This window comes from Bison bison, unplaced genomic scaffold (genome assembly GCF_000754665.1).
Source record: "Bison bison bison isolate TAMUID 2011002044 unplaced genomic scaffold, Bison_UMD1.0 scf7180017864117, whole genome shotgun sequence".
NCBI lineage: Eukaryota > Metazoa > Chordata > Mammalia > Artiodactyla > Bovidae > Bison > Bison bison.
Window position 1 is genome coordinate 405334 of NW_011494689.1, and position 10492 is coordinate 415825.

General features: G+C 45.4%; 3 protein-coding genes and 3 non-coding genes across 6 annotated transcripts in view; all 6 read right to left on the reverse strand.

Annotated features, from left to right (window-relative positions):
- Positions 1 to 3500, reverse strand: part of ANG (angiogenin, ribonuclease, RNase A family, 5) — a 17253-nt gene extending 13753 nt beyond the window's left edge. The window contains exon 1 of the mRNA XM_010839441.1: positions 3372 to 3500. The gene's annotated coding sequence lies outside the window, so the exon portion shown is untranslated. The remainder of the gene's footprint in view (positions 1 to 3371) is intronic.
- The window catches only part of LOC104988195 (angiogenin-2), a 12094-nt gene extending 8526 nt beyond the window's left edge, over positions 1 to 3568 (reverse strand). The window contains exon 1 of the mRNA XM_010839439.1: positions 3372 to 3568. The gene's annotated coding sequence lies outside the window, so the exon portion shown is untranslated. The remainder of the gene's footprint in view (positions 1 to 3371) is intronic.
- Positions 1 to 3750, reverse strand: part of LOC104988197 (ribonuclease 4) — a 22644-nt gene extending 18894 nt beyond the window's left edge. The window contains exon 1 of the mRNA XM_010839443.1: positions 3372 to 3750. The gene's annotated coding sequence lies outside the window, so the exon portion shown is untranslated. The remainder of the gene's footprint in view (positions 1 to 3371) is intronic.
- A 187-nt stretch (positions 3751 to 3937) lies between these two features.
- TRNAP-UGG lies at positions 3938 to 4009 on the reverse strand. The gene has a single exon. It is a non-coding gene; the product is annotated as a tRNA-Pro (tRNA).
- Positions 4010 to 5145: 1136 nt separating this feature from the next.
- On the reverse strand, positions 5146 to 5235 carry TRNAY-GUA. Its single transcript is given in 2 exon segments — positions 5146 to 5181; positions 5199 to 5235. It is a non-coding gene; the product is annotated as a tRNA-Tyr (tRNA).
- A 1463-nt stretch (positions 5236 to 6698) lies between these two features.
- TRNAT-UGU lies at positions 6699 to 6771 on the reverse strand. The gene has a single exon. It is a non-coding gene; the product is annotated as a tRNA-Thr (tRNA).
- Positions 6772 to 10492: the final 3721 nt, after the last annotated feature.

Sequence of the window (10492 nt, forward strand, 5' to 3'; positions counted from 1 at the left end):
AGTGAAAAAGTTGGCTTAAAACTCAACATTCAGAAAACTAAGATCATGGCATCCAGTCCCATCACTTTATGGCAAATAGGTGGGGAAACAATGGAAGCAGTGAGAGACTTTATTTTCCTGGGCTCCAAAATCACTGCAGATGGTGACTGCAGCCGTAAAATTAAAAGACGCTTGCTCCTTGGACGAAAAGCTATGACCAACCTAGATAGCATATTAAAAAGTGGAGACATTACTTTGCTGACAAAGGTCCATCTAGTCAAAGCTATGGTTTTTCCAGTAGTCATGTATGGATGTGAGAGTTGGACTATAAAGAAAGTTGAGTGCCAAAGAATTGATCCTTTTGAACTGTAGTGTTGGAGAAGATTCTTGAGGGTTCCTTGGGCTGCAAGGACATCAAACCAGTCCATCCTAAAGGAAATCAGTCCTGAATATTCTTTGGAAGGACCGATGCTGAAGCTGAAACTCCAATACTTTGGCCACCTGATGGGAAGAACTGACTCATTTGAAAAGACCCTGAATCTGGGAAAGATTGAAGGCAGGAGGAGAAGGGGATGACAGAGGATGAGATGGTTGGATGGCTTCACAGACAGGATGGATATGAGTTTGAGTAAGCTTCAGGAATTGGTGATGGACAGGGAAGCCTGGTGTGCTGCAGTCCATGGGGTCTCAAAGAGTCGGACACAACTGAGCAACTGAACTGAAATGCTTACTCAAAATGCCTACAATGAGAAGCTACAGTTAACCTTCCATATCCACAGGTTCCCCATCCTCAGATTCAACCAACTATGGACCGAAAATATTTGAAAAAAAATTCTAGAAAGTTCTAAAAAGCAAAATTTTAAATTCACTGTGTCCCAGCAACTGTTTACATAGTATTTACATTGTATTAAGTATTATAAGTAATCTAGAGATCATTTAAAGTATAGGGAGGATGTGTGTAGATTATTTATTAGTACAAATACTATGTCGTTTTATATAAGGGGCTTGAGCATCAGGTTTAGGTCCCTTGGCAAGTCCTGGAACTAATTCCTGTTGAATAGTGAAGGACTACCCATAATCTATGATTAATGAATGCTATATCTTTTTGTCAGTAATTTCAACAGATGGGAAGTGCCATGGTGGATCAGACCGAAAAGCGTCTGCCTGCAATGTGGGAGAGCCGGTTCGATCCCTGTGTTGGCAAGATTTCCCTGGAGAAGGAAATGGAAATCCACTCCAGTACTCTTGCCTGGAAAATCCCATGGATGGGGGAGCCTGGTAGGCTACAGTTCATGGGGTCACAAAGAGTCGGACACGACTAAGTGACTTCACTTACCTTACCTTCAATAGATGGGAAACAATTGCACTGCCAATTGAAAAAAATGCTCATATATTTAAAAAATGTTCTGACAGCTTGAACTTAAAGCCATCCTCTTTATTTTGAAATGTCTTTCACTCTCTCCTTCAAACCAATAGTTTCCCTGCACAAAGACACAGGAAGCACGGGTTCTCCTTCTATGGACTTAGTGCTAGTGTACTTTGCCCTTTATACAGAGTACATATGTTTAGTTCTGTCCTCAAGGGTAATTATAAAAGTAGGTGATGGAGGGACGAGATTAATCTATAAATTTCTTCATAACAAAAAATTTTAGGTCTCTAAGTGTGAAACTTATCTAGTAACAGAAGTCAATGGTTAAAGGAGGATGAAGCCCACATGGAAATAAGGATTACCCTTCTACCTCCAGGAAGCAGAAAACACTATTGAGTTCGAATGGGGACAAAGTCCTAGTGGCCTACCTATATTTCCAAATAAAAACAAACATTAAACATTCAGTTTTCAACAGACTCTGGATTTTGTGCCCATTTGCTCTTTCGCAATTGGAGAAGGAAATGGCAACCCACTCCAGTATTCTTGCCTGGAGAATCCCAGGGACAGGGAAGCCTGGTGGGCTGCCGTCTATGGAGTCGCACAGAGTCAGACACGACTGAAGCGTCTTAGCAGCAGCAGCAGCTCTTGCCCAGGTATTTCAATGTGTTCTGAGAATAGCTGACCAGAGACTGTTTGCTCAAATAGGGATTCAAAAGAGGGTTTTCACCAGCCTGCTGTGGTCCACTTTCTCAACCATCTAATTTATGAATCATGCTGGCAAATGCTTCTAACAGTAACTGGGTAAACCTCTTAGCTTTGACTGCTTATACACTCACATCTGCTCTTTTAACAATAGCCAGAGCCATTCCTCTTTTTCTAGAATGATTTTCCCAAGCCAAACTAATTTGGCTCAAAAGAGGATGTTGAGGGTGGGGAGGAAAGTTATGGAAAGTTATGGAAAGTTACCAGGAAAAGCACAATAAACAAAAGTAGGGTTGTTATGCAACTTAAGTCTTTGGCTTCTCCACTTGGCAAGAGTTTGTAGAGATTTGGTCATCATCTTCTTCCCGGTACAGCAAGGGAGACGTTCTTACAAATGGAGGTTTCCCTTATAAATGTAAATGTTTCTTGTTACAAAAAGGTAACTCCTACTAGGTTTTCAGGATTTTCTCCTTGTCTACTGTTTTTTAGAAAACAACCAAGTTAAAATAATATGCCAAAGAGACTTTTCGGGGTAGCAAATTCTGCTCCCCTACAGCTCACTTGAGATTTCCCCAGGCCCCCAAATTCTGTTGAAAATCGCTTTTACTGTCCTTCCTAAGTAAGCCTGTGTCGTTATCATTTGGTGTGCTGTCACAGAATAAGAAAGTTGAGGATCCCAAGGTTCCACTAAGAAAGTTTAGAGAAGAGGTTGTTGGCAAAGTGTCTCAAAGAATTTCACAATTCAGGCTGAAGACGGGTTAAGGGGGAGAAGACAGAGGAGAAAAGGAAAACACGAGTTCCCAAATGTCAGTTATGGTTGCAAAAACTTGACAAGTTAGGGTTCGTAAATCTGGCGATCATCCTGTTTTCCTAAGGAAGGGTAGCCCTCGGATTTCCCTTCCGTTCACCAATTCTGCGGTCACGCTTACAGCCTATGTTCTAGGCAACAGGCATTTCATGCTGGCAGCTCTACTCAGCTGCAGAAAAGAAGCAGCGGAGTAGGAATGTGGGCTGGAAGACCGCATGGCAACCCCACTCTAGTATTCTTGCCTGGAGAATCCCAGTCCGAGGAGTGGGGTGGGTCACAGTCCGTGGGGTCGCAAAGAGTCGGACACGACGGAGAGACTGTACACAGGAATGTGGGATCCCTAACTGTAGAAGAACCTTCCTTCCCATTCCTCAGCCCCTCCAGTCCGCAAACGCCTCCCTACAGAACTCCATTCTGTCTCTGCTAAAAAGGGACTCCCTCGCCCAAACTCCCGGATAAAGCTACCGAAAAAGGAGTAGAGGAGGAGATGAATGAGCGGGAGTGTGAACCTACCTCGGCCTCGGAACAAATCTGCAGAAATGGGCAAAACGGTGGAAACAGAAGTTTTTCTCACCCGCTTCTTCTTCCCTGTAACGACGACGTCGAGTCGGGAGAAGATGCACAGAGGTGGAGAAGGGTCGGGGTGCGAGGCTTTTTGTAGTTGGGACAGCACCCCCACTTCTCCTAGGAGGCGCCTCCCGCCAGGACCCGCCTCCAAAGCAGGCGTCAGAGCAACCCTCGTTCTAGGCGGAACGGGTGGGTTTCTGCCTGGGCTGAGCTTGAGCTTGGAGGTCCGAGTCCGACGCTCACTGGCCAAGAGGACACGGAGCTGAGGGGGCCTGCAGACTACAGGACCGTGGCCCCCGCTCCAGGGAGCACGGCTGCCTCTCCCATGCGTCTGCTGGCGAGAGTCCTGTAAGCCAGGCAATTTGACCCCGCACACATAACAGCTCCAGCTACCACATGTTCGATCAGTGTACATCTTTTGTAAAATAGTTCGGAACGCGGGAAAATTTGCACAGAACAGAGCTTTTTTCAGCAATAGCAAAGTTGGGGTGGAGAAGGGGAAAAAAGCAATTGGGCTCGTCCGGGATTTGAACCCGGGACCTCTCGCACCCAAAGCGAGAATCATACCCCTAGACCAACGAGCCACAGTAAGAGTAACGCGCAGAGATTGTCTCTGAATCTTACTTCTCCGCCAGCAATTGGCTGCCTGATTACTCTGAACTTCTATTTTCTGTGTAGAAGTTTACCTTTGATTTTGCTTAGCTGTTCTTTATGAAGTATCATGTCTGACTCTGCCCTCACTTATCCTCCTCCATCCGCGTCCTGGACCCCTCCAGACGCCAGATGGGGTGAGGAGAGGCAGCTTTTCAAGACGTTAGTCCCCGTGTTTGAGCTCCAACAAGCCCCTCCCTGAGGAGTCTCTTTGAGTTCCAGACTGGAGGGAACCTGGAGAGAACCGAGTTGCAACCCGAGGGCCCGAGCCGGGGTCGATAGCAGGACTGTAGGGTCCTGAACACCAGGACAGATGCCCAGGATGTGTAGCTGTCCGGCTGCTACTACTTCGCGAGAGTGTAAAATCCTAGGGGCAGGAATGACGGGCATCAAAATACGGGTAGCCAGTATTTTGATCTATTGGAGGTGAACCAGTCTGGGGCGTGTTCGTAAAGATCAGACTCCCGAAGTTTCCTTGAATGGGAATCAAATGTTCCATTTCCCCACCTTTGCTTAAGTTGTTTCCACAGTTTGAAATTCTCTTTCCCAGTCACATCCCAATTTACGTCAAAGCCTATTCCTCCTTCCTGCTCCAGCTCAAAAAATTTTTTTTCGGTTGTTGTTGGAACTAAAAATCTGTTAACAGCTGACTAAATTAAAAGGATCTCCTCACGGAATGGATTTGTGCGTGTAGAGTGAATGACGGTCTCAGGGGGTTGTCCCGCAAATTAGAGCTCTAAGGACCGCGGAATATAATATATATTCAGTACCAACGAGTGGTGTTGGATCTTCAACTTTTGAACCTCAGGCGGCAACCTAAATTCAGTTAGACCATCAAACTCAGAAGTTCTTCAGATGGTTGGAAGAGTTGGTGCTCACTTCCCCTCTTCTGAAAACCGTGCCCAACAGGACCGTTTTCAAGATAACAAAACCATCTTTGGAACGGGGTAAGGTCTGTAGAAAAATACCCTGGAACACTTACAACGTAGTGAGAAATTGAGAGCGAGGGCTCACGAAATTGAGAGAGAGGGCTCACCAACTAGTTGCAACCCCCAAAATACTCGTTTCTTCCTTCGAGCCGGAATCGAACCAGCGACCTAAGGATGTCCACACTTGGAATTACTACAGTCCTCCGCTCTACCAGCTGAGCTATCGAAGGAAGCACGAACATTGAGTACTTAGAATTTTGTATTGAGAACATTGATAAACAGAGGTTCTGGCACAATAGCCTACTAGTTGCCAGTGTGTAAATTCCACGTAGCCGACCAGTTTAGGAGAAAGTCCTTCATCCACACTTCTACGGACAACCCCTCTAGAGCTGGATTCTCCTGCTTCAGAGAGGGGCTTTCAAGCAGGCCTAACCTGTGAGCATTTCACTGCCGTACCTAGAGCCTGTGAATCTCGAGGCCGCCCCAAGCCGTGGCGATCTCCTGGCCTGTTGTCTTCACTTAGCGCGCTGCCCCGGGCCTCCTGGCCTGATGGTGTGTGTCTAAAGTGGGAGCAGACACCCGGGCATTGGAAAACTAAGGGCTGAGGTAGTGTAACACACAATTCTGATCGCGCAACTGCGAGCCAAGAAGGGCGGGCCTTAGAGCTTCGGCCTGGGCCTCCCTTTTCCTCAATTCCCATGCTCGCCTTTATAATCCAGGAGCGTTTGCACAAGCGAGCTGCTTCTCCCTTCCGTTTACACGTCCACAGACTAGCAGAGGTAGAGGCTGTGACGTATAATACATAGCTAAGCCCAATGTTACTATGAGAATTGACTCTTGGAGAAACTATTTTAAGGTTTTCAAAGAGGTAGCCACAGATTCTTTGAGTCAATAATAAATTTAGTGACACGAGTCTCGACCCTAATTTTCCCGCTGAGATATTGAAGTGTTCGAAAACCCACTGAAACATGGAACCTTGTCGGACAGCCTATATTCTCCCAAACGCTTAATCGGGACAGCGGACGCTGGGGAGAGGACTTGGTTCTGGACTCCAGACCTGCTCAGAGCGGGTGAAAGGGTTCGATCCTCAACCGCCCTTGTGTCCCGCCGCGGCACGGGCCGCCCCCACCGCTCTTGCTGTGGTCCCGCAAAGCCAGGGCGTCCTCGGAGCCTGGCAGCACTTGCCGCAGTTTGTAACAGACTGCCACAATCAGGGCGGCAAAGCAGCCCGTGCCCCCTACTGCTGCTGCTGCTGCTGCTAAGCCGTTTCAGTCGTGTCCGACTCTGTGCGACCCCAGAGACGGCAGCCCACCAGGCTCCGCCGTCCCTGGGATTCTCCAGGCAAGAACACTGGAGTGGGTTGCCATTTCCCTCTCCAATGCATGAAAGTGAAAAGTGAAAGTGAAGTCGCTCAGTCGGGTCGGACTCTAGCGACCCCATAGACTGCAGCCTACCAGGCTCCTCGGTCCATGTGATTTTCCAGGCAAAAGTACAGGAGTGGGGTGCAATTGCCTTCTCCGTACCCCCTACTACTGGAACCTAAAAGTAAGTGTTCTGCTCGGGTGTTTATTTGGGACATCTGGAAACTGGCGGGAAATTATAATTAGCGGAATTTCCGCTGGAGTTGAAGTTACGCGAGAGAGGCGGGTAGCTGGTGAAGTAGATTTTAAAAAGAGTCAAAGAATTGCCCAGTAGGCCCCAGCGAGATTTGAACTCGCGACCCCTGGTTTACAAGACCAGTGCTCTAACCCCTGAGCTATAGGGCCTTGCAAGTGACCGACGTCCCTTGCTCTCTAAAACAGCTTTTATGCTGGACCTTTATTAAGGTGCCTGTGTGTACTGGGCAAAAAAACCTGGACGTCGTTTCAATCTGTTGTTGCTCAACCGCTCAGTCGTGTCCGATTCTTTGCAACCCCATGGACTGCAGTAGGCCAGGCTTTCCTGTCCATTATCTCCCTGAGTTCACCCAAACTCATGTCCTTTGAGTCGGTGATGCCATCCAACCATCTCTCCCCTTCTCCTCCTGCCCTCAATCTTTCCCAGCATCAGGGTCTTTTCCAGTGAATTGGCTCTTTGTATCTGGTGGCCAAAGTATTGGAGCTTCAACTTCAGCATCAGTCCTTCCAATGAATATTCAGGTTGATTCAGGATTGACTGATTTGATCTCCTTAGAGTCCAAGGGACTCTCAAGAGTTCGAAAGCATCAATTCTTCAGTGCTCAGCCTTCCTTATGATCCAACTCTCACACTCTTGCATGAATACTGGAAAAACCATACTTTGCCTATCTGTTCCTTTGCCAGCAAAGTGATCTCTCTGCTTTTTAATACGCTGTCTAGGTTTGTCAGAGCTTTTCTTCCAAGGATCAAGAGTCTTTTAATTTCATGGCTGCAGTCACCGTCCATGGTGATTTTGGAGCCCAAGAAAATAGTCTCTCACTGTTTCCATTGTCTCCCCACTTATTTGCCATGAAGTGATGGGACCAGATGCCATAATCTTAGTTTTCAGAATGTTGAGTTTTAAGCCAGCTTTTTCACTCTCCTTTTTCACCTTCATCAAGTGCTCTTTACTTCCTCTTCACTTTCTGCAATTAGGGTGGTGTCATCTGCATATCTGAGGTTGTTATTTCTCCTGGAAATCTTGATTCCAGCTTGTGCTTTAGCCAGTCCGGCATTTCGAGTGATGTACTCTGCATAGAAGTTAAATAAGCAGGGTGACAACATACATACTCTTGACATACTCTTTTCCCAATTTGGAAACAGTCCCTTGTTCCATGTATAGTTCTAACTGTTGCTTCTTGACCTGCATACAGGTTTCTCAGGAGGCAGGTAAGATCCCCATCTCTTTTAAGAATTTTCCACAGTTTGTTGTGATCCACACAGTCAAAGGCTTTAGCGTAGTCAAAGGAGCAGAAATAGATATTTTTCTGGAATTCTTTTGTTTTTTCTATGATTCAATGAATGTTGGCAATTTGATCTCTGGTTCCTCTGCCTTTTCTAAATTCAGCTGGTACATCTGAAAGTTCTCAGTTGAAGCCTAGCTTGAAGGATTTTGAGCATTACCTTACTAGCATGTAAAATGAGTGCAACTGTACAGTAGTTTGAACATTCTTTGGCGTTGCCCTTCTTTGGTACTGGAATGTAAACTGACCTTTTCTTGTCCTGTGGCCACTGCTGACTTTTCCAAATTTGCTGACATATTGGATACAGCACTTTAACAGCATCATATTCTAGGATTTGAAATAGCTCAGCTGAAATTCCATCCCCTCCACTAGCTTTGTTTGTAGTGATGCTTCCTAAAGGCCCACTTAACTTCCCACTCCGGGATGTCTGGCTGTAGATGAGTGATCACACCATCGTGGTTATCTGGGTCATGAAGATCTTTTTTGTATAGTTCTTATCTGTATTCTTGCCACTTCTTCTTAATCTCTTCTGCTTCTGTTAGGTCCACACCACTTCTGTCCTTTTTTGTGCCCATCTTTGCATGAAATGTTCTCTTGGTATCTCTAATTTTCTTGAAGAGATCTCTAGTCTTTCCCATTCTATTGTTTCTCTCTATTTCTTTGCATTTTCACCTAGGAAGGCTTTCTTATCTCTCCTTACTATTCTTTGGAAATTTGCATTCAGATAGATATATCTTTCCTTTTCACCTTTGCCTTTCACTTCTCTTCTTTTCTCAGCTATATGTAAGGCCTCCTCAGACAGCCATTTTGCCTTTTTGCTTTTCTTTTTCTTGGGGATGATTTTGATCACCGCCCCCGGTACAATGTTACAAACCTCTGTCCATAGTTCTTCAGGAACTGTGTCTATAAGATCTAATCCCTTGAATCTATTTGTCACTTCCACTGTATAATCATAAGGGATTTTATTTAGGTCACTATTGGAACTCTGTAGTCTCTTGCTGGGGACAGTGCAATATGGGGTCAGTGACAGGAACTACCACTAGATTAAGAATGTAGAAATTTGCCCAATCCAACATAGTCTAATGTAGTGAAAGTTTTCTACCCTCCACCCTCTGCAGATTGTGAAAATCAAGAAGGGAAATTCTACATAGAGGAAATTGTTGACCACAGATCTCTCAGATTAAATTTCGACATCCACATTTGGTTTTCTGTTTGACTTAGGACGTGCACCAAGGGGCAACTGCCTGCCCCAAGGTCATTACATTAGCGATTTCTCCACAGCTCAAGTCTTAGTGCCAGAATAGGCATTCATTAGTTCATTCATCCCTTTATTGGATAAACACTGAACTCCAGTTCTGTGCTAGGCGAAATGAGACATCTAGATTTGGTCTTTACTTTGAAGCCAGTGGATAGTCTTATGGTATAAAAGAATGTTAGCTTTCATGAAAGAGAACAATGAGAAGTAGCTGTGTCAAGTGTGAGAGAGTGGTAACAGTGCTAAGGTTCACAGACCTGCAGAGTGAGCCATCACAGAGGCAGGCCTTCAGGAGGGGATGGAACTTGAACTGCACTTTAAGGGCAAGTTAAGACTTACACAAGTTTGGAGACAGAGTGATCCTTGGTAGAGAAAAAAATTATGAGCAAAGTTGGAGAGAAAGACCTTGGCATTTAAAGTGCCAAGGCAGAACACTGGCTGGGGCAGATGCCAGCCCTTGTGGAAGTGAGGTATCATAAAATAGGTTAGCAGGAGACTTAGAAAATTCTGGAATGAAGTTATACCCTTTTAAAAATTGAACAGGGAAATTCACAAGGCATGAATATGAACATTGGTTTGAAGGGGAGAGAGAGAAACCAAAGTCAAGGGAACACCAGAGACTGGCCATGGTACATATTGTCAAACATGAAATGTAGGAGAATAATAGTTATGGGATTGGAAAGGAAGGAATAAATGAGAGAGATACAGGAAAGGGAGAGTCTGCTGAAGCTAGATATGAATGAAGAAATAAGAGACAATAAAGAGGAAAGAAGGGTGATTCTCAAATATCATACTTTGAAGAAACAAAATGATACTGAAAAAAGAAAATCTAAAGGAGAGATGGGTATCTGGAGAAGGCAGAGGGGTGAAGAAATGTTAAAATTTAGGCAGGCTGGATTTGAAGTGTAGATGGAGGATATAGGAATTTATGACAGCTAGGGTACTCTTGTGTCTGGAGTTCTGTAGATTAAGTCAAGGCTAGATCAAATTACAGAGGTCATTCATTGAGTCAGAGCCTGTAAGAATTATGTGCTCTTGAAGGAAAAGAGTACAAAGAGAAAACAGCAAACACCTGAAAATAAGCTTTCTGAATAGCCCCGTTTCAGGCCTTTGTCTGGAGAAGGCAATGGCACCCCACTCCAGTACTCTTGCCTGGAAAATCCCATGGACAGAGGAGCCTGGTAGGCTGAAGTCCATGGGATCTCTGAGGGTCGGACACGACTGAGCGACTTCACTTTCACTTTTCACTTTCCTACATTGGAGAAGGAAATGGCAACCCATTCCAGTGTTCTTGCCTGGAGAATCCCAGGGACGGGGGAGCCTGGTGGCTGTC